General features: G+C 43.7%; 1 long non-coding RNA gene across 3 annotated transcripts in view; it reads left to right on the forward strand.

Annotated features, from left to right (window-relative positions):
- The first annotated feature begins 283 nt into the window (after window positions 1–283).
- LOC105484578 (uncharacterized) overlaps window positions 284–23,612 on the forward strand; it is an 89,647-nt gene continuing 66,318 nt past the window's right edge. The window contains exons 1-2 of one of the 3 annotated variants that reach the window (XR_989058.2): window positions 284–322; window positions 1,703–1,870. This is a non-coding gene — a long non-coding RNA (uncharacterized lncRNA). Of the gene's footprint in view, window positions 323–346; window positions 444–699; window positions 833–1,702; window positions 1,871–23,612 lie in introns of those variants that run through there. The other 2 variants (XR_989060.2, XR_989059.2) reach the window with 2 other exon arrangements.

The following is a 23,612-nucleotide window of genomic DNA, read 5'->3' on the forward strand; positions in this document are numbered from 1 at the left end:
ATAAATAGCTTAAGTGACCTTGGGTAAGCCCAACACTCCTTTGATGATTAGTTATCTTATCAAAGTGATTAGTTTCCTTATCAAATTTATTCAAGCAAAAATTCTTTACCTTGAACCCACTTTATGTCATGTCTAGATGTTATAGAGACAAATGAACACAATATTCAAGGAATATACAGTCTAGTGGGAGATATGGACAATTAAACAGCCATTACAATGACCATACAGAATGGAATATACTGTGATGCAGGTTTGCCCGGAATCCCATGAAACCCCATGGAACCCCACATCCAGACCATGAGGTTTTATAGGAGTTGTCCAGGTGAGATAGGGGAATAAGAAGGGTCCGTTGGTCAGAGGGAGCTGCAGGAACAGAGGCTTGGAGGCAAGAGAGAGTTAATCGAATAGGGGTGATGATGGTGGTGTGTTATGAATCTGGAAAGGTAGGCGAGGACTACTGCAGTGCCTTCATTCTGTTTGGCCTTTTTCCTGAGGACACTAGGATACCTTTGAAGTTTGAAGCATGGGAGTGAGATGTGGACTAGCCTTTAGTAAAGATCACTTTGACATTTCTGTGAAGAGGATAAAAGAGGGCACAGTGAGAGGCAGGGAGGCTGGCAAGGAGGCTCTTGTACTGGCCTGGGAAGGAGATGGCCAAAACAAATGAAGCAGTGGGGAGGAGATGGACACGTTGAACAGCTTTGGCAAATTAGTGCCTGCGTTTCCCATCACTCATATTTGTTGTGAATTGAAAACAATGTGTAGCATTGTTCCAAGTGGAAGTTCTTTGTAAACTAAAAAACATCCACCGCAATTGTAAGCACTGTGACAGGTGAGTGGAGATAGTTCTGAATAGAGAAAACTTTCCAGGAAGAAGAAACGGTCACTATATTTAAAGTAGAAAATCATTGTGTATTCAAATTATACTTATCTTTCATATTTTTGTTTTCTTTATATAACTATGAATGTATAACTTAAGCATCAGCTCATCTGCCCGCCCCTTTCCTCCTCCCAACCTCTTATTCTTTTTTATTACATTCCCATGATACATGCTAGCAAAGACCAGGACTTATTTTAGTCTTTCCTGAGAGTTCTAACTGACACTCTGCAATTGACCATCAGCTATCTCCCAGCCATTCACTACCCGCATATCCTGCACTTGAGGACAAGCGTCTGCTTCCTCAGCCAGGAGCCAGTGAACATGTGAATGGGGGGAAATAAAACTTTCCAATATTTCTCCATCCCTTTAGTCTTCAAATCACCACTTATCAAGCTGACATGGGGACTTCATACTTTACTGAAGCCCTACATTAGACAAAGGAAATTACAATAAAGAAGAGAAAATTATCCAAACGATAGACTCACTGTAATTTTCACCTTGCTCTAAGGGACAAGTGCTTCTTCCGCCCACTCCATCCTCATCTCCAGCTCTGCTTCTATTTTCTGTTCCCAAGTGAATGGCTGAACAGCACTGGAGAGAAAACATGCCCTTTGTCAAGAGCAAACCTTTCCTCATCACAGTATTGTTTTCTCAGCTCTCTCTTTCACTTAGAAATGGAAAAATATATTGAACGGCATTTCCCAGGCCCACTGCTGGCTAACAGCTTCAACTGCTAATGTTTTATGAAATCTGTCCCAGTCGATGTGGTGCATTAAGCAGAACCCACTGCGTTAACTTTGCTCCTCTCTTCCTCTCTCCCAGTTATTTGGCCTGTGCTGCTATGTGAAGAAGCTCTGTAGGTCCAAAGCTCTGCCTGTGCCCAGCAGTGGCGATGGGAAATGACTGCTATCTGCCTGCTGCCATCTTCCTTTTGGTGCTGACATGGATTCTTCGGCAGATCTTCCAAAGAAAGCTGAGTGTGTTGACACTGTGAGTTTGGATATCACCCACTTTCCTAGGACAAAGGCTCAAGGCAACCCCTAGTACTATTTGGTTGATATTAATTTCATCTATTTCTATTCCTCATGGCTAAAGACAGTAACATAGCATTGGTGCTGTGGCATCAGGATGCACAGTCCTACGAACGGGGCATCTGGCCTAAAATAGCAACAGCTAAGTAGAGAGGACAGAACTGGAAATCAATTCAGAAAGCTTTAATAATAATAATCTTAATACATTTACAGGTGCTCTCTTATTTGATCCTTAAATGAGGTAGATTTTTTTTTATCCCTGTTTTAAAGATAAGAAAAATGACCAGAACCTTGCCCAAGGCCATAAACCTTGGAGGGAGGAGATATGGATATATGTGATTCAAGGTCTAAGATTTCCAGTATCTTATCTGGATCCTGTTGTTAAAGGAAAACATGTTCGTGACATTTGTTAAGACAGTAAGGCAGATTTTACTCAAGACAAACATGACAGGTGTAGGGACTACCACAGTGGGATTTAGCAGTAGGGGAGACAGATTGGGTTCAACTCGGAACATAAGAAAAAGGGGGAATTTAGAGCCAAGGGGGTTGAGGCTGTCAGTAGATGGAGAATGACTAAGAGGGTAGGGTGATACTTTGCTAAACTGTCCCAACAGGATTCTTGTTAGGGGCAGGAAAGCCATGGTAATCAGATATAACCTGGGGATGATAGGAGTGGTGAAGAATTTGGTCAGATATTGAGGATGATCAGATATTGAGGGTGGGAGATTCTGGCCAAACCAACTGGACAGAATTCTTGCTGAAACTGGATGATGCAAGAATGGACACAGAAGTCCAAAAGTCAAAGCCTACCTTGAAAGAGGAGAGTGGTAACAGAGTCTTTCCTTGACCAAATTTTAGTCAGGCTCCACCACCGTGCTCCTCTGCCCATAGCTGAGGGCAGCAGCATCCGGGAAAGTAAGGTTCAGAGAGTTTTGAGTTTGGTTGTGAAGAAGGACAGAAACAAGATCTGGCAAACAGAAAGAAGTGACATTTGTTTGGGGATGGTGGTGGAATGGGAACGATCCTTTATTAAATCCTGGGCATTAGGTACATCTGATAGGTAGGAAGCACTAACACTCGAGATCCTACTGAGGCAGCAGCTCCTGAGTCCACTGTTTTCCTCTGGGAACTTTAGTGTTTAGCCTGTAATCAGCTGAGCATTGAGGGCAGCATCATCTGGGAAAGTAAATAAATAAGTTCAGGTGAATTTTGAGTTTGTTTTTGAAGGACAGAAACAAGATGTGGCAAACAGAAAGTAGTAACATTTGTTTGGGGATGGTGGTGGAAGGGAACGATCCTTTATTATATCCTGGGCATCAGGTGCACCTGACAGGGAGGAAGCACTAACACTCAAGGTCCTACCGAGGCAGCAGCTCCTGAGCACCATTTTCCTCCGGGAACTTTGGTGTTTAACCTGTAATCAGCTGAGCATTGTGGACTGCTAGCCCCTACATTCCCTACGTGGTTTCCAGTTCTGTTAGGAATTGCGAGCAGAGGAAAGACAGGTCTGAAATGGGCTGGGTAACGGAAACCTGACTCTCTTAGAGCTCAAAAGAGTAGCCCATGTCACAACCAGGAGCCTCAGCTGGGCACCGTGGGGCTATTTGCAGCCTGACAGCCTCTGCTGAATTATTGATGCCCCTCAGTACCTCGGGACCTCCTCCAGGTTAACAAATCACACTGCATATTAAAATTTAAAGAGGCAAATGAGGGCAATCTCTTTCCCTATTATTTCCCTCTTCTTTTGCCATCTGAGCTCTAATTTTTAAGTCAATCAGCCTGAAAGGCTTCTCTTGGGAGATGGCATAGCTCAGAGAGCCAAGCCCAGGAAAGGAAAACTAGAGGCCATGAGTGAGCCCAGGACTGAGTCCTGAGTCAATTAATGGAGTCCAGGGGCTCTGGGCCAGGTGAGCACTGACTGTCTGAGTCATGAAAACACATGAGAAAAAAGTCTGTTAATTCCCTCCTTAAGACAGCTATGCCACTGCCCAGTGTGCCATATCTCAAGTGTTTCCCTAAAGAAGAGGATAAAAACTTTTTAAGTTGTGGTCCAAATTTTTTGTTGTTGTTTTTTAGTGAAAATAGTTGCAAAAATTGTAAAATCAGAAGGTTTTACCTAAAACTGTTTTTTTTTCATATTTGATGTGCTATTTTGCACACAAAGATTTGAAACTGTTATACTACCTAGATTATTCCTTTTGTTAGTATAAAGGACATTTTTCGTTTGTTTTCATGCATTTCTCCTCAAGTTCCACTTTTACTGAACGTAATTTCTTCTTTTTTATTTATTATTATTATTATTATTTTTTGAGACAGAGTTTCACTCTGTTGCCCAGGCTGGTGTGCAGTGGCATGTTCTCAGCTCACTGCACTCTCCACCTCCCAGGTTCAAGCGATTCTCGTGTCTCAGCCTTCTGAGTAGCTGGGATTACAGGCATGCACCACCAGGCCTGGCTAATTTTTGTATTTTTAGTACAGATGGTGTTTCACCATGTTGGCCAGGCTGGTCTCGAACTCCTGACCTCAAGCCTCAGCCTCCCAAAGTGCTGGGATTACAGGTGTGAGCCACTGTGCCCAGCCTCATTTCTTCCTTTAAACATAAGATTTTCTGACTTCTCCTGAGAGATTTGAAGACTTTCATCTGCACATTGTACTCCTTACTGGGGATGACAGTGACAGTGGCTACTCCTTCAAATGAAGTATGGCCTCTTAACCATGGTTCTTACCATTTCCCATTAGTGGTTGAATTTGCAACCCCTGATCTCAGGAAAGATGGCAAGCAAGTTTTTCTATGTGCCAACTCAGGTCTATTAGCAGGATTGCTTGTAGCACCAAAATGAATCTGAGGCCAGCTGTGGTAGATTGCTGTGTGCTTTGCAGTTGTGCACCTCCCCTTCCCTCTAAGAGGATTGCATGTCTCTGACCTTTGCCATGTGACCATGTGCAGATCATTCAAGCAGAAGTTTTTAAGAGGCATCATAAGTTGTCGCCACCTCTCTGGCGCTTTCACATTCTGCTGTGGGAATAGCACATCCTATGATCCTTCAGCCTGGATCCCAGAAGGAAAAGGACACATGGAGCTAGCAGCTGATTTACAGCTTGGAGCTGAGCCACAGTCTGGAGCAGTGCTTCAGCCAACCCACAGCTTTCAGTAACATGAGTGAATAGCAAATGTTGCTGTAAGCCACAGAGAATTGGAGGTTATTCATTACCACAGTAAAGCTGACCAATACAGCAAGGCTAGTCTTGATAGAAAAGAATACTGAGGGTTTTTTCTTTTTAAAGCAGTATTTTTCTATTTTCTGAGAAGAAAAAAAATTGGTAGCATTAAGAAATTCCTAAATATTAATTTTAATTTCCTTCAATTCAAAAATATATCTTCAAGGATTCTGAAAAAATCATGGCATTGGCAGTAAAATAACTGAGTTGGATTCCTGAATCCACACTTATGACCGTGTTATAAAGTATTGAATGACATTCCTTTTATTAAAGATAATTATCTTTTTTAAAAAAACTTCTTGTGTGTATTGAAGTTGTAGTATCTGTCAATTTCATTTCTAACAGTAAGCAGGGAATATAGATATTGTTATACAAAGGGAGTCTAGCATCTGATAGGGTTTTACCCACTATCTTATTGTGAGAATCAAATGACCTTGATTGAAAATGCTCTGTCAGCCTTACGTGATTACTAGTGATTTCTAGTTTTTGCTAGTTTTGTAAAAACAAGGCATCTCTTTCTCACTTTCTCCATTAGGAGGCAGGTTAGGCATGACTAGCACCATTTGACAGATGCAAAGGCAGTTGAGGTGGCAAACGGGTCGGGGCTGGGGGAGTATTTGCCAGCTAGTTAAGGGCAGAACTGAGAGGCAGTCAGTTTACCATGGAGTCTCCTGACCACCAGTAATCTGTCCACTGCCTTACTCAAAAAGGGGCCAAACCAGGCCTTTGAGCAATTTTGCTAATACACAGATTTCCAGTCTAAGGCTATCAGTTATCACGAGGCATGTGCTGATTTCTTGGAAGCAGTCAAATCTAATTAACCTCAATATCTACTTTCATGTTTACCTTTTACATCCTTTGGCCTCTGGCATTGCTTTTAATTTACATTTTTCAGTTTGTAATGTCAATGTTCATCAGCCCCTTTCAATCCTTGATTAACCATTGTATGGTAGGCATGGTAGTTATTCTTTTCTTTTTTAGAGACAGGGTCTTGCTCTGTCACCCAGACTGGAGCGAAGTGGTGCCATTGTAGCTCACTGTAGCCTCGACCTCCTGGGGTCAAGCAGTCCTCCTGCCACAGCCTCCTGAATAGCTGGGACTACAGGTGCAAGCCACCACACTCAGCTAATTTTTAAATTTTTTGTGAAGACGGGGTCTCCCTTTGTTGCCTGGGCTGGTCCTGAACTCTTGGCTTCAAGCGATCCTCCTGCCTCAGCCTCCCAAAGGTAGTTTATTCCTAAGTAAGAGAAAGCTTTCATTTGCACACAGATAATACTAGTATGCATATAGGTATACAAATTATGAACTTTGTTCATATTAGAGAATATTCATGGTATACAAAGTTAAACTCCTGGAGCTGGGATTTTTATACTTCAGCATCATTCACTAATTTTGGACTCTCTAGTCTGATACAACTTCAGGTCATCCTTTTGGGCTTCAAAGGAATTTTTATCCATCTAAAAGGCATCTCCACATCAATGTCCCATGAAGAATCAGACAGCTTTGAAGGACAATTACCTAAACTAAGTGCCTGCTAACTGATGCTTCCCCTTTTAGGAGATGCTGATGTGGGGCAAAAGCCGGGTCACTGGTTAGAAATCTGCTGCTTCACACGCACAGTGGAATCCTCCAGAATTTGGGGATGCCATGTCAGTTACTCAGTATCTGAGGGCAGGCAAGCTATGTGGAACGGTCTTTGTTTTGGAACCCCACTATACATTTATCATTTTCATTTCCTGTGTTCTCTGCTGAACTCAAACTCCTTTTTTGAAAGTAGGTTTATGCCAAGAGGTCAAGGCTGCAGTAAGCCATGATGGTGCCAGGGCACTGTAGCCTGGGGGATGGAGTGAGACCCCATTAAAAAAACAGAAAAGAAAAAGAAGAGAAAAAGAGAAAGTCGCTTTTTTTTTGGGGGGGGGTAGAAGCTGTGAGGCCAGATGTTATCCAGGTTGCCCAGAAATCCTCACCTAGAGGCACCAAATTATTGCCCCCTGGCCTTGGCTTGTCATTTTTGCAACCTCCCTAATGTTAAGGTTTCAAGACCTGCAGTAAATTTTTCTCAGGGGTGGAGCACGACGACAAGGGGTTCCTCAAAGCACCACATTCAATAGGCCCTCCCTGCCACCAAGCAACTATCACCTAGCTCTCCACTTCTCTCCCGCTTCATTGGCGTCAATGCTTCATTGGTATCGCCTATCTCCTATTCACAAGGGAGGGAAGAGCTCCCTGTGGAAGGGGCTGTGACCCACACACCCTCCTTCCAGTCACCCTATCCCAAGAAGCTTTGCAACCTTATGCAAGATGGACCAAGGCTGGGCTGCCCTGCATGTCAAGTGTTCTCAGCAAGCATGTCCCACCTCATCCCCTCGCCCCACCCACACGTCAAAAATAATTAAAACACCACTTCTACTATTTCTCAGATAACCTGGCATTTGTCAAATGATTTCGTGCATGTGACCTCATTTATTTTTACCTCAGCAGCTTTTGAAACAGGGACCATGACTGCCATCTTAGGAATGAGGAAGTCAAGCCTCCCACAGGTTTCAGGACTTGCCTGAGGCCTCCCTGCCGGAAAGGGCAGAGCTAGGACTTAAGTCTGGCCTTTCACTTTCAGGCCCATCTTCCCTCCCCTAGGTGGCCTCCTTGGGTCTGTGAGGTTGAGTCTCCCGGGTGTTTCCCCCAGCTCCCTTTTCCCTCCTCCCAGTTGACTCCACACCAGCCTCCCACCACAGAGTAACTTCAGACACACTAGCCGTCCTTCCACAGTCGTAATCCCTTTTCGCCCTAGTCTCCTACAAAGTATGTATTTTAAAGCTTCTATTCATTTGACAGTCTCCCCTGATGGAGGGTAGAGGAGGTGATGGCTTTCCATCTTCCTCAGTCCCTCAGCAAACATGCTGTAATTGTGTGACTTCCCTTTGCTAAGATTTTGCAATGACTCCTTATGATCAATCTCATAAAACCGGAGTCTTCAATCCATCATGGAAGCACTCCCTTCTAACATTTTTCTTTTCTTTTCTTTTCTTTTTGAGATGCAGTCTCACTCTGTCACCCAGGCTGGAATGCAGTGGTGCTATCTTGGCTGCCTGCAACTTCTGCCTCCTGGGTTGAAGTGAGTCTCCTGCCTCAGCCTCCTGAGTAGCTGGGACTACAGGCACATGCCACCACACCCGGCTAATTTTTTGTATTTTTAGTAGAGACAGGGTTTCACCGTGTTAGCCAGGGTAGTCTCGATCTCCTGACCTTGTGATCCGCCTGCCTCGGCCTCCCAAAGTGCTGGGATTACAGGCGTGAGCCACCATGCCCGGCCCCCTTCTAACTTATTTCTAGTCTTACCTCTCTTCTTTATGAACTCTGTGTTCTAGTTGTTTCTTGGGTCTGTGTCTCTCATTTTCCTCTCTGAATTCTCACTCTTCAAGGCTTAAAGGCCCTTTCTTCCGCAGGTGCTGCCCCTGCCCTCCTCCTCTCCTCAGGCCCAGATCACTTGGTTTGTGCCGCCTATCAGACATCTCACTCTGGGTTGTCTGGTTAGATTTTATGCATGTGCATGTGTGGGTGTGATCCCCATTACTAGTGAGAAATGTCCTTGAGGGAAAGGATCCTATCTCGTACGTCCCCTCCTGCTAGAGGAAGGTAAAGGCAGAGGGAACCACAAGGCTTGGAGAAGGAATGCAGAGAAGCTGAGAATAAGGCACAGGTGCATACATTTGCACAATAATTACTTCATTAATATCAAAACCGGTGCGAAACATTCTCAGTCCAGAGGGCAGGGCTGGGCTGGGCTGGGCTCCTTCCTGGAGCCTCTGGCCAGCACTGCAATTCCTCTGAGGCACGGGGCTCTCGCTGTATTTCTCCCGTCCCTGTAGCTGTGCAGGAAGAGCCATAACCACTTGGGAACCCTCGTCTAATCCGACCTCCCATCCTAATTTTCCTCTAATGGCTTTAGGGGTGCTGACATAACAGTACCTCGCATTAACCTTCATGTCTGTTACCCCTTTTTATGCTGGCCATACTATATTCCTACCTTAGACGTGAAGGACTGACATGTGGAGAAATTACATGATTTGCTGTAGCTGTTTTGCAATACAGGAGAGTGAGAGAAAAGCAGGAACAGATCAAGCTCTCAGCACATAAGCTGCCCTTGGAGGAGTCCAGAGTAAATGTACCTTATTTTGTGACTATTTCCCACTGACCTCCAGTTCTTCACCCCCAGCCTGCAGAAAAATGAGGTGTCCCCCCATTCCTAGCAGGACAAGAGCCCACCAACAGGCTTGCACTCTTTCTTCCAGACCGGAGCAATTCCTTTCCCTTAGTGAAGCCCTCTGGGGGCCTCCTATCACTGGTACGAGAGCTGAAACATCCAGGCTGTCTGGAATGACTTGCTCAAAGTCACTGAACACATTGGTGGCCCAGTTAAGATATATACTGAAAGCTGCTAATGACAGTGTCTGTCCTCCAACCACCAGTCTGGGCCGATGGGTATCTGTTTTGTTATTCTCAAAATGTTATCTATTTTGCTTTTCTCTTTGGCTCCCTTGACAGCCCCTAACCAATGTTTTCTCTTTGGCTCCCTTGACAGCCCCTAACCAATGTTTTCTTATCTAATTACATTCCATGTAATCTGCTCCTGCAGATTTGCCTTCATTGTTGCCAGCATTTACAGCCTTTTCCACACATTTCCTAGAAAATGCGCATGTCCTGATGTTAGGTAAATGTTGTCATAGGTAGGAGAGCTCTCTGGTGTGTTGATCTATACTCGCCATACCACTACTAGTTCTTCAAAAGGAAGCAGCCCAGAGGCCAGAGGCTGAAGAAACCACTTCATCTTTAGAGTTGGTTTTCACTTGCTCAGCACCATGGAGTGTTCAGAGACCAGGATGTCACGGCAGCCTCATGGTTGCGTATTCCAGGTGCCTGGCCTGGATGGGCATAGGAGCAAGAGCTAACGGGCAGGTGTGGGGATGGGAGTGGAAGAAGGAGTTTTCATACAGGGAAGATCAAGGGACGTAAGTTCTATTCTGCAGTGAACATTGTATAGGGTATTAGACAAAGCATGTACCTTGTCTGTGTTTTAGTTTCTTCCTTGGTATAGTGAAGAGGATAATGATTTTAAATTGCTTGCCTTATCAGTAAGTACAAAATATGTTTTTAAGGTTTTGGATATCCAGGTAAGTGCTGGCATATGATTAGAATGGATTTAAGCCTTTGTGCTCTGGCTATGCCTCTTAATAACCCTGAGATCTTGGCCAAATTACCTGAGTCCATCAATCTCCAGTTCCTTCAACCAGAACAAGGAGAATAAAAACTAGTACCTACCTCATAGCATTCTTGTAAGGTTTAAATGAGTCACTGTTTATAAAGCACTTAGTGTATGCCTGCATTTCTCTAGTGCCTCAGTACAGTCCTCATAGTCAGAGCAAAGATGACCCAGCTTAACGGTCTAGGGTTTTGGGACTCGTGTATTGATTTCCTCATGGCATTAGACAAGCTGACCTAAAATTTTATATGGAAGAGCAATGGACAAAGGCAGGGTTGGAAAAGAACAAAGTGGAGACTTACCTCACCAGGCATCAAGACTTTTTATAGTGTTTGTATTAGGGTTCCCCAGAGAAATAGAACCAACAAGATATATCAAGATATATGGAAAGGGATTTATTATGAGGAATTGGCTTATGGGGTTATGAAGGCTGAGAAGTCCCATAATCTATTGCCCACAAGCTGGGAGCCCAGGGAAGCTGGCGGTGTAGCTCCAGTCCAAATCTGAAGGCCTGAGACCCGGGAGTGCAGATGTCCAAGGGCAGGACAAGATGGAGGTGCCAGCTCAGCAGAGCAAATTTGTCCTTTCTCTGTGTTTTTGGTCTATTCAGGCCCTCAACAGATTGGATGAGGCCCCCTGACATAGGTGAGGGCAATCTTGTTTACTTGGTCTACTGATTCAAATGTTAATCTCTTCAGGAAACCTTCCCAGGCACACTCAGAAATAATGTTTTACCACCTATCTGGCCATTCCTTAGCCCAGTCAAGGTGATTCATAAAGTTAACCATCACATAGTTTCAGCAATCAAGGCGGATGGTACCAATGTAGGAATAGAAAAATAGACAAATAGACTTGGTTATCCATATGGAGAAGACTTGAAACACATTACACACACACAAAATCAACTCCAGGTGCATTAAATTTAATACACTATGTGAAAAGCAAAAATATACTTTAGAAAAAAATATATAGGAAAGTATCTTGGACTTAAGGGCTAGGAAAAGATTCCTCAGATAACATAAAAAAAACAAAAACCATAAAGGAAAATTGTGACAAATCTGATTGCATGAAAGTTATGTTTAAAATTTCTTTTTAATGAAAGACACCATAAACAAAGATTAAAGGTAAGCCCAAGACTAGGAGAAAGGATAGGAAATACAAATACTTGATAGAGCCCTAGAATCTGGATTTTAAAGAAAACAACTCAATAATGAAAAAAAAGAAAATAGGCAAAACATAGTTAATGTTTAATAGTTGTTAATTGTCAGTAAATACATGAAAAGATGCTCAAGGTCCCCAATAACTAATAAACTACAATTACAACCACAATAAAACACCATTACTCACTCATAAAGTTAACTGAGAATTGAAAAGTATAAGCAAGAATCTAGATAGGTGAGAATTCTTCCACATTACTTTGAACCTACTTATAATCACTTTGAGCCAGAGATTCCACCCCTGGGCATATAATCTCATGAAACTCTGTCACATCTGCAGAGAAGGTGTATAGAAGAATGTTGACTACAACATTATTAGTAATAGAACAAAACCAGGAAATTAACTGACCATAAAAAGTAGATAAATAAGCTGTGCTATAGTCATATCATGAAATTTTGTGTAAGAACTGAAATGAATGAATGAATTACATGTATCATTAACATGGGTAAATCTCAAAAACAACGAATTTAAAAAAAACAAATTACAGAAAAATAGGTATAATAGGACACCTTTTGTATAAAGTTTAAAAGCATATAAAACAGTCTATTTGTTATTTGTGGATTCACACATAAGACACATATGTGAAGATTAGTATAAAGCATGAATAGGAATGGTAAACATAAAATTTAACATGATGGTTACCTGTAGGGTAGCTTAGAGGAGCAGCATATAGGAGGCTTCAATTATGTTACAATGTTTTGTTATTTTACAAAATCTAAAGCAAATACATCAAAATGTTAAGATTCAATAAAGTTAGATGGTGGGCAGACAAGTGTTTATGTTATTTTCTCTCACGCTGTATGTATTTACATAATTTTGTAATCCATTTTAAAAGATTCTAAATTGTCCTTTACTTCCAATACAAAGAAAGATGAAAGTATAACTATATGTTGTTAAAGTACTGATGTATGGCCTGCCACCCTCTTTCAACAGCCCTGGACAACTATTCCTAGTACTTAGCACAGTGCCTGGCCCCAGAAGAGTAGAACGGAAAGAATGAAAGAATGAATGGACTTGTCCCTGGAAATAGAGGTGCAGCCACATATACGCTGTGCCCTTTATATCATTAAATCACAATTTAGGAGTCATTTCCTTCCCATCCATCTCACTCAGCCTGAGTTGCCATCCAGTGTAATAATTCAGGGTAATTGTACTTAGGGACGATTGCTTGTGGGACAGCAAGGAGTTGCAATTCAGCCCTGACTGTGCTCTGAATTCATTAGTGTTTTTCCAGCTTCGTGTCCTGCTCAAAAGAATGATCCTCTCTCCAAGCAGGGCATCGCTGTCTTTCTCATATTTAGCAATAACAACCAAAAACAAACCCAAGGAAATAAAATCACCAGGGAGGCTTTCCTCTTTAATTAAGGTGTTCTAATGAGTCACAGTCTCACCATGCATGGGACTCAATTCTCCTTTATAAATAGGGGATTGTGAATATGGGGTGTGTTTTCTTTTGCAGCCCTGTTGCTATTTCTCCTTCGTTTCCCTCTCCTGGTGTTGTTGTTTCTCTCTGTACACATGTGTGCACATATGTGAAATCGATGACATAAAGAGGATCCAAATCTCTTCACCTAGTCAACTTGAAGTTGTAAGATTCCTTGAGTGTCACTGAGAAATGTAATAGGGACTGGGTGGCTTGGCTGGTAGCTTACATGGTGCCAATGATGGTAAAGTCATAGGTACCATTCCCCAAAAGCCAGAATGATTTCCTCTGTTCTGCTGACACAAACAACATCACAAATCTTGGCATATATATCATTGGTTACATGGTTGATCAGACAAGGCAGGGAGGAATGAATCGTGTCAAATGCACCACCACCACCACTGAAACTCAAACCTGCCCTCACGCTGGTGATTTTGTGGATTCTTTTAAGAGGAATGGTGAGTGTCTTCTAAGAGTAAGAAGGGTTAGTAGTGTTCCAGCTTACCTACAAAATGTGAAACTGAGAAAGCCAACTGGGGCGACTTCCATCCTTATTGCTAAAGAGTAGGAAATAGAGACTTGGTCATTCTCACTGTCATTTTTGTGATTTTTCCGAACCTGAGGTATATAATGAGGAAAAATGAGTCAAATTCAAGCAAAAAGAAATTTGGGCAGAATCTCTGGAGGGAAAAATAATCATGGTGAAATCCATTAGACTATGTAATAGTCATCCCCAAGGGAGATGACGTAAACCTCATAGTTGCAGTCATTTAAATTTAGACTGAACCATGCATTTGTGAGCAGACCCCAGGGAACAATCCTGCATTGAACAGGGGATGGGGAAGGCGATAGGCCAGATGACCTAATAGATCTCCTCTAACTTAATTTCTAGGGTTGTGGGATCCTAATTAAAATGAACTATATTGCCTGTTATGAACCCTCCATGTTAATATTCTGTAAGGTCTCCAGGCAAGTCAAAGGGGTTTTTGCTTTTTCTTATTTCTTTTGAGCCAGAGCCCACAAGCTGCCTTAAGCACCTAGCTGCTGTCCATGTACTTCTTATAGCTGACAAAACTTGATTTAAAAAAAAAGTTTTTAAAGAAAATTACAGCACGTATTATGAACTAACATTTTATACAAAGTAATTCAGTGGAATGAGAGAAGTATGCTTTGATATTCTTTGACCTGTGATGTGATAATAAATATTCTTCTGGTTAATAATATGATGGTGAGCCAGCCCTATGATGGCTGCAGTTGTCACCATATAACACACAGGACTCAAATCTGCTTCCTCACATCCAGGGCTGACTTTTCCATTTAGCTTTAATGATGTTTGAAAGGGAATATCGACACTGGAAAAATCTTAGAGAGGTTCTACCAATCACAGACGAGCACAATTATCCACTAATGCGGGCCTCTTTTCCTTGACTTCCTCTAGATGTGGGACTCCACTAAGAAGTCTCAGGCAGGGCCACTGGTGAGCTGGCCAGAGCTGCTCTGAGAACCACCAGTGAAGGGCAGAGGGCACTTTAGCCCCTGTAGTAGCAGTTTAGGGCAGGTAGAAGAGACATGTGGTTCAATCACCCCATGTGGCATTTCAGGTGGGCTGCATGGGGCAATTGAGTCTTATTAACTTGTGTCTTATCTAGCAATTGAATGCCATTGCTAGATAAGAGGAGAGTGGTGACCTCCAAATGGTGAGTTATTTTATCAGTCTTATCCCATCCCAAGGATCCCCAAAAGGTTCTTGACAAGCCACAGAACTCTGCCAGCAGGAAGTAGACACTGGCGTGCATCAGAGAATATCAAGCTGTACCTATTTTACATTTAAAAATTGGATTCTAATTAGCCTGCAGAGAGTTTCCATGGAAATTGGAGATACCACTTTGCAACAGTATAAGATCACAGCATCAAGTAGACCGGAAAAGTGGAAAATCTCTATTCTTTTAGGAATCAGCTGGAGTCACCTCTCTATGAAATTGTCCCTGACTCAGGCAGATCCCAGGTGTTCCCACTTCCATTATAGGATTTCTAGTATGTAATTGTCAGTGTACATATCTACATCCCACAGACGGGGGAGACACTGTCATTCTGTTTTTCTCCGGAATATAGCTCAATTCCTGATACAGAAGACGCTTTAAAAAAAAAATTGTTCGATTATTACAGTGATGTCTTAGAATATTGGTTTCTTCATCTATAAGATGGCATAATAATACTAATTCAGTTGGCTATTCTGAGGATTAAATGTCAGGACAAATAAGTACTTATGACAGTGCCTAGCTCTTAAATAATGTGTGGTTCCTATCCCCGCTTGTGTGGTATGAGAGGATTATTTTTGGTTTTGATAGGTATCAGGCAAAAAGGGTTTTTTAAAACAGCAAATAAATCAGAATATTCCACACTTGTGGTCTGAATTTTGTGTTGCAGTTTTATTGGGTTTCTAGACTAGGCCAGCATTTTATATTCTATAAGCATGGTACAGGTTATATCATCTCCAGCCCGAAATCTAGGACATTAAACCTTTTCCTCATGGCTCACTTTGCTAGAAATATGTTATTAATAAATGAGATTTCTGAGATGTTTAGACTGGATTCTATTACAGACATTCATGAAATAAACTTGGAGAATGAGTAACTATCATCAGTGATGATAAAAATGAGCCTGGAAAGATGGCCCTGTGTGTTGATTCTGATGAGAATTTTACCTTTATTGGACACCAGAATATTTCCAGGTCTTCCCTGAAAACTCCCCTAGAGATGTCTTAACTCTTCTTTGATGGTTAATATTAAGTGTCAACTTGATTGGATTGAAGGATGTAAAGTATTGTTCCGGGGTGTGTCTGTGAGGGTGTTGCCAAAGGAGATGAACGTTTGAGGTAGTGGACTGGGAGAGGCAGACCCACCCTCAGTGTGGGTGGGCACCATCTAATCAGCTGCCAGCATGGCTAGAATAAAGCAGACTTGCTGAGTCTTCCGCCCATCTTCTTTCTCCCATGCTGGATGCTTCCTGCCCTCAAACATCAAACTCCAAGTTCTTCAGCTTTTGGACTCTTGGACTTACACCAGTGGTTTGCCAGGGACTCTCAGGCCTTCGGCCACAGACTGAAAGCTGCACTGTCAGCTTCCCTGCCTTTGAGGTTTTGGGACTCAAACTGGCTTCATGACTCCTCAGCTTGCAGATGGCCTATTGTGGGACTTCACCTTGTGATCATGTGAGTCAGTACTCCTTAATAAACTCCCCTTCATATATACATCTATCCTATTAGTTCTGTACCTCTAGAGAACCCAGACTAATACATTTTATTTTTACAAACAGTAAGTGCCTATAGAACGACTTTTCAAGGAGGTTTATGCAATCAAAACACACTAGAGTGTAATGCTGGGTTTGCAGGGCCACCATGGAACTGGCTGACAGAAACTCACATATAGAATAGCCTGCTACCAACCAAAGCCAGATTTCATCTTTCCCCACCAGCAGAATCTACCTCTTCGAAATCCACCCACATCATTGCATGGTCTGCAGGTAGGCTTTTCGGCTTCCTCTGATAGTCATACCAGGCACTGGGCCTATAAAAAGCAAAGTGGAGGCTGAGAGCAGGCAGGGCCAAACGCTAAAGGTGTTTCTGAGGCCTGTTCTCCCTGTGTATGGTGAGCACAGCATCTGGCAATGGATTGGGCTCTCCCACCCAAGCCCCATGCCCACTCTGGCCCCTCACCCCTCAGCCTTGGTGCCCTGGGTTCCCTAGTTCTTCCGCGGCCTCGACTCCCAACTGTGTGAAACCTACCTTGTCTTGGAGTCGGTGAACTACTTACCTTCTCTATTTCATGCTTTTAATTCCTGTTGACTCCTGACTTACAATCATGTATTCTTACTGGAATTGCCTCCGTGAAGGGCAGAAATTCCCCGTCCTGCTCTTTTGCCCCCTCTGCCCTCTGCTGGCCATCGATACATACTGCGGTCAACCCTGAAAAGCCATTTTCCCCAATAGAATGTACCGAAGCTGTTTGCTCTTTCCTAATTCACATGCTTTCTTTTTCTTCTTCTTTTCAAAATTTTGGTTGCATTGCCTCAGAGTTTCTCAAAGCAACACGGAAACACCCTTTCTCTTTCCATGTCCCCAGTGACCATGTCATGGATCTGCCGTAAAGCATCTCTTACAGTAGTGGTCCCCAACCTTTTTGGCACCAGGGACGGGTTTCATGCAAGACAGTTTTTCCATGGACCAGCGGGGCGTGGGGATGGTTTCAGGATGATTCAAGCCCATTACATGTATCGTGTGCGTTATTTCTATTGTTATTACATTATAATATGTAATGAAATAATTATACAACTCACTATAATGCAGAATCAGTGGGAGCCCCCGGCTTGTTTTCCTGCAACTAGACGGTCCCATCTGGGGTGTGGTAGGAGACAGTGACACATTTCCAGGCATTAGATTGTCATAAAGAACATGCCATTAATCTACAGCATCAGTGTAATGCTGTAGAATGGTTCGGAATCTTAGCCACCGAGATCCCTCACGTGTGCAGTTCACAGTATGGTTCATGCTCCTATGAGGGCCTAATGCCGCCGCTGATCTGACAGGAGGTGGAGCTCAGGCGGTCGTGCTGGCTGGCCCACACTCACCTCCTGCTATGCAGCCTGGTGCATAGCAGATAACAGATACCAGTCTGTGGTCCTGGGGGTTGGGGACCCCCGTCTTACAGCATCCAGCGGGGCCAGGCACTTGGTTAAGTAGATCCTGGATGACTGAGACGTGACATTGCTGAAATGGCTGTGGAGCACTGTTTGGAGTTTGTGGGGGTGGGGTTTGTAAACTAGAGAACTTTATGTTAGAGTTCCTTAACCTCAGCATTATTGACATCTGGGGCTAGATAATTCTTTGTTGTCCCAGTCTCTCCTCCATGGTGGCGGATGTTTTGCAGCACCTCTGGCCTCTTCCACACACCAGTAACACCTTCCCCAAGTTTGCTGTCCTCACAGACAACCAAAAATGTCTTCTCTACTCACTCCCAAATGTCCTGGGGGGCAAAATCACTCACTGTGGAAAACCATGGCATTAGAGTGATGGAGTAGAAAGCCCGCTCTACTCAGAAGGACTTCTAAGTGCCAGAAGGTGCAGGTCTGCTCTCTGGGGCCACTCAGTGCTTTGAAGGACACCCTGATTTATTTTGGAGATGGACACTTAACTGCTGAATACACTGGCATGGGTGGGTGATCCCATCAAGAGTTTTTCTCAAAGGTTTTCAATGACTCCTCCTGTGTTCTCCGGCCTATCCTACTCCATCTCTCAATTCTGCTAGGCTTGAGTTCCAGTGTCAGAGTCTTTCTGAGCCTCTCTTCTCAGTCTTAGCCTCCCCTCCTTCCCTCTCTCTCCACCCACCTTCTGGCCATCTGGGCAGCTTCGGCTTCATCCTGCTTCCCCAGCACTGCTCCTCCACCAACCATTTGTTCTTCCATAAGATTTGTTAAAAGAATCTTCTCTGAAGGCAGTTCTCCCCTTTCTACATCATCATGGGTTTGTACGCAGTTTTCTTCCATTACAGTCACTGATTGTAATCAATTCTCTTTCCCCCAGGCCTCTGTCTCCTCTCTCTCGGGAAGGAGAGAGAGAAGTTAACCACACGGAGCTGATCAGCCTCTTTACCCAGAAGGAGCTGATTGGCCATCTTTAGGCAGATGGCCTAAATTCCAGCTGCACCCAGATTCCCCTTCTGTCTCCCTCACCACCCTGGGCTTACTTCTCCAGACCATGTGACAGTCTGTGCTAAGATTGTTTATCTCTTGTCTGGCTTCTTGAATGGACTATAAGCTCCTTGAATGCAGGCATTGTGTCTTCTCACTCGCAACATCTCCAGTGTTGAGGACAGAAGTGCCCACAGTGCGTAGGATGTACTCAATAAAGGAGTATTGAATGCCTTGGAAATAAGGCCTTAATTTAAATTCAGCGGGAAGAGATTTTTCTTGAACTTTAAGAAGACTTGGGGACAAAAGAATTTTGAACTTTTTTTATGTGTCTCTCCTCAAAGAGCATAGCTCTGCCTTAATTCGTCTGAATCTGACATTGAGCTTCTGGAGTTTACTAGACTCTTATGCTGGGAAGCTCTTGGTCCATTTTTGATCCACTACATTCTGCAGTGAGATGAAGCCCATTCCTCTGACCTCCCACTTGGTGTGCCATGGTGATAAGCCCATAACACTGATGCTGTAGATTAATGGCATGCCCTCGCTTATGAACACCTTTTCCCCATGGTGACTAATGGCATTCTGATGGTGTCCCCTTAGACAGCTGCCTAAATACAAAGCAGTATGAGCTAAAAGAGTAAATTGGAAATATCAGTCATTTTGTGTAATCATTCCATAATGTTATCTGGGAGCCCAGCCTAGCTTTATGGAAATAGAATTCAGAAGAATCAGACAAGATTTTTCCTACAGCACTTTTATATTTGCAAAGCCATCATCATTGTCAGCTTCAATTAATATTTATTTCTGTGTATCACACCTCATGTTATTAACTCTTCTCCAGGACTATAAACAAAATCCAGAACTGTTATTTTACAATAGAGGAAGCAGAGATATATACAGAGGTTTGACAGCTTGCTTAAGGCTGGCTACAGGATAAATTCAGAGTCAAGTTGAGACCAGGAGGCACAGATCTTTATCCCCCTGAGAAGGGCTGCTGCTCTAGGGTCAGCTTTGGGACATATGCCTCACCTTTGTATGCCCATCAGACAAAGTGAGCCACCTGGTAGCTATGCCTGGACACCGTACGAAGCACGCTTTTGAAATGAAGAGGCAGCCATCTCATTTTCCAGGCATATGTCACATCTCACTGAAGGGAGAGACCCATAGCTGCCTGGATTGTCCGCTGGGGCATGTCACAGTCTAGAGACATATGAAAGACAAAAAAGCTCACTTGTCATCTGCCTTTCAGTCTAGGAGAGACAGCCCGAGACTGCTGCCGCGGTGGCTGTGAGACGCTGTGTCACATATTAATTAGGAGGAGCATATGTAGCATTTCTAAGCCAGGGGCCATTTGTGGCAGCAGCAGCCACGCAGGAGGCAGGCAGTGCAGCTAATAGCTAAAAGGAGGGTTTAGGATGCAGGTTCTCGGCTCAGACAACGGGGATGAACCCGTAAGAGAATGTTGCGGCCCTCCAGGCCCCGCTCCTTCCGCCCCGCAGGTGCAGTCACTTGCAGCCCTGGGTTCCCTCCCAGCCACAAGCTTCCTGGACCCAGCGAAAGTTCTCATCCCCTGCTCTGTAGCCCTTAAGACGGGCGGGAGGATTGGAAAAGCGGAGCCGATGGTGGGTGGCAGGCCTCCACAGAGATCGATTTGAAGGCAGAAGGTGAACTCATCATACCTCTTTAGGGAAGAAGCAGTAACGTGGCCTTTTCGCTCAATAAAACCTAGGCAAGGCCAAGGGAAAGGATAGCGCGCCCCATGCGGAGAGCAAGCGCGCGTGCGCAGAGTAGCCCGGTCCAACACTCATCTGGAAATGCGGCTGGGCCAGGGTACAAACCACAGCCTCTCTTCCCCCGCCCCTGCCACCCCCTTCCCTCCTCCGACGTGACTTTCTGTGAGTGTGTGTGAGGAGAGACTTACCCAAGGTCAGGGACAGACGTCAGAAGATCCCGATGGTTGCCTGCCCCTTACTAACTCTGTAGCCTTAGGTAAGTTCCTTAATCATTTTGAACCTCTGAGTCCTCGTTAAAACGAGAATGAGAATATACATCTTACCTATGAGGCATGGTCCAATGAACTATGAGTACTGTATAGAGAAGCATGCTCCACAAATATGAATGACGATGGTGATTTTCATATTCAATTTTGTCAGCTATACCCTTAAAGTCACACACTAAAGTTAGATACAAAACCCTTAGCCAGGCATGGTGGCTCATGCCTGTAATCCCAGCACTTTGGGAAGCCAAAGTGGGACGATCATTTGAGGCCAGGAGTTCAAAACCAGCCTGGGCAACATTGTGAGACCTCATCTCCACCAAAAACATGCAAAAATTAGCCAGGCATGGTAGCACACGCCTGTAGTCCCAGCTACTCGGAAGGCTAAGGTAGGAGGATCACTTGAGCCTGGAGGTCAAGAGGCTGCAGTGAGCCATGAGTGCACTACTGCACCCCAGCCTGGGTGACAGAGGGGGACTCTTGTAGAAAACAAAAGCAAAAACAAAAACGAAAACAGAAACCACAGTACCCAAGGCACTGTGATGATACATAACTCTCATAATTTTGAGGATATACTGCCCTTCTTGTGTTATTGTGCCCAGTCAGGTGAAGGGACTGGGATGAGCAAGTCCATCACCTCAGTAGACCTTTCTTCTTCTGTTTTTTCTTTTCTTTTCTTCTTCTTTTTTTTTTTTCTTTGAAAGAGTTTCACTGTGTCACCCAGGCTGGAGTGCAGTGGTGCAATCTCGGCTCACCGCAACCTCTGCCTCCCGAGTTCAAGTGATTCTCCTGCCTCAGCCTCCTGAGTAGCTGGGACTACAGGAATGCACCACCACGCCTGGCTAATTTTTTTGTATTTTTAGTAGAGATGGGGTTTCACAGTGTTGGTCAAGCTGGTCTCGAACTCCTGACCTCAAATGATCCGCCCGGCTAGGCCTCCTAAAAGGCTGGGATTACAGGTGTGAGCCACCGCACCTGGCCAGGCCTTTCTTAAGTACCTGTAGTGTTTTTACCACTGGGCTAGACCTTGTAGAGGATACAAGAACAGACTGAATACAATCTCGGCCCCTAGAGAATGAGCCATCTAGAAACAAACAAACAATAAAAGAAGACAAGGGGAGGAAATAGAGCATTCTCCAGTCCAGTTGTTTTCAACCTTTTGGAAATGCCGTGTCCTCTTAGGCAGCCGAATGTCTAGAAAGTACAGTTTTTATTGATCTGCAGTTCTGTTTCTCAAACACTACTCTGTTTTCTTCTCAATGGAGATAAGGCACAACCGCATGCTTCAGATTTCTTTTTAGATCAAGGGATCTCCCACCCTCTTATTAAAAATTCTCTCTGTGAATGCTGCTTCTTTACATCTTGAAGTTGAATAGAACAAGCCCTTTTTCTTCCTTGGGCCTATGGTCTGCATGCTGGTGACAGCCCATTGCTCTTGACTATCCTCACCAGGCCCCTTAAGTCAATGTCCTGCAGCACAGGATGGGCACTTTCCCCATTCTCCCTCAAAGGTGGCCTGATAGTTCCCTGTCCCTATTAAAAACTTTTGGCCTGGCCGGGCGCGGTGGCTCAAGCCTGTAATCCCAGCACTTTGGGAGGCCGAGACGGGCGGATCACGAGGTCAGGGGATCGAGACCATTCTGGCTAACACAGCGAAACCCCGTCTCTACTAAAAAATGCATAAAACTAGCCGGGCGAGGTGGCGGGTGCCTGTAGTCCCAGCTACTCGGGAGGCTGAGGCAGGAGAATGGCGGGAACCTGGGAGGCGGAGCTTGCAGTGAGCTGAGATCCGGCCACTGCACTCCAGACTGGGCGACAGAGCGAGACTCCGTCTCAAAAAGAAAAAAAAAGAAACAAAAACAAAAAAAAACAAAAAAACTTTTGGCCTACAAAAACGCAGAAACCAATTCAAGATTTACATAACAGTTCAAGACAACAGAATATTGGTCACAAGGCAGTACACAATGAGTTGCCAAATGAACTACATAGCCCTGTTGCTACAGGAGCGGAGCTTCCTCAGGTCCTTTCTGGAAGTAAGCAGATCATGCACCGTGAGCCAGCCGAAATGAACAAGCTGGCTGAGGGGAAGGAGATCTGGGCAGACAGAGAAAATCTAAGGAATTTGTCTCTGAATGACCAACTGTACCATACAGGAAACACTGGGCCATCAAAGGATGTCATCACCTTAATAAGTCAAACATAGTTAAATATTGATCATTTCAACTTAAATATTTGAGGATTTGGTAAATATTTTTAATATTTACTTGAAAAGTTTATGTGGCTTTTTATTTTGATTTGAAGATAAATCTAGAGCATAGTTTTTATATCTTCTTTGGCCATTAGAACTGATAGCATCTTTCCTATGTACCTTAGACTCTAGAGAAATTGTCACATTTCAAACTCATAAACACTTGTGAATTGGGTATTTTTAATTTTTATACAGAAAATGGAGGCTTAAAAAGGTGAATTTTCCCAAAGTTATGCAGCTCGTAACTGCATAACTCAAACCTCAGCAAATAGGTCAAACCTCAGCAAATAGGTCCGATTCCCTGTTTATAGTTGATATTCAAGAAATATTTATTGAATCAACCTAAGTGCACACATTCAAAGGTTCAGTCACTACATCTTCATCCAAAACACGTGTGATTCTCACTTATGTATACATATCACTCATGCATTTCATCCACCACTTTTTCCTTTCGTTTACCCAGTTACTGGATATCTCTGAACCTCATTTTCTCTTTCATTAAACAAATATTTAGTGAGCATGTACTATGGCCCCTTTTGGTAGCTGTTTCTGCTTATCATGTCTTTATTCAAATTTTTTAAAGTATGTGTATATGTATATATGACACACACATACTCAACACTCATTGTGTGCCTGCCTCTGCACCCTGAAGGGA

Source organism: Macaca nemestrina, chromosome 1 (genome assembly GCF_043159975.1).
Source record: "Macaca nemestrina isolate mMacNem1 chromosome 1, mMacNem.hap1, whole genome shotgun sequence".
NCBI classification, from domain to species: Eukaryota; Metazoa; Chordata; class Mammalia; order Primates; family Cercopithecidae; genus Macaca; species Macaca nemestrina.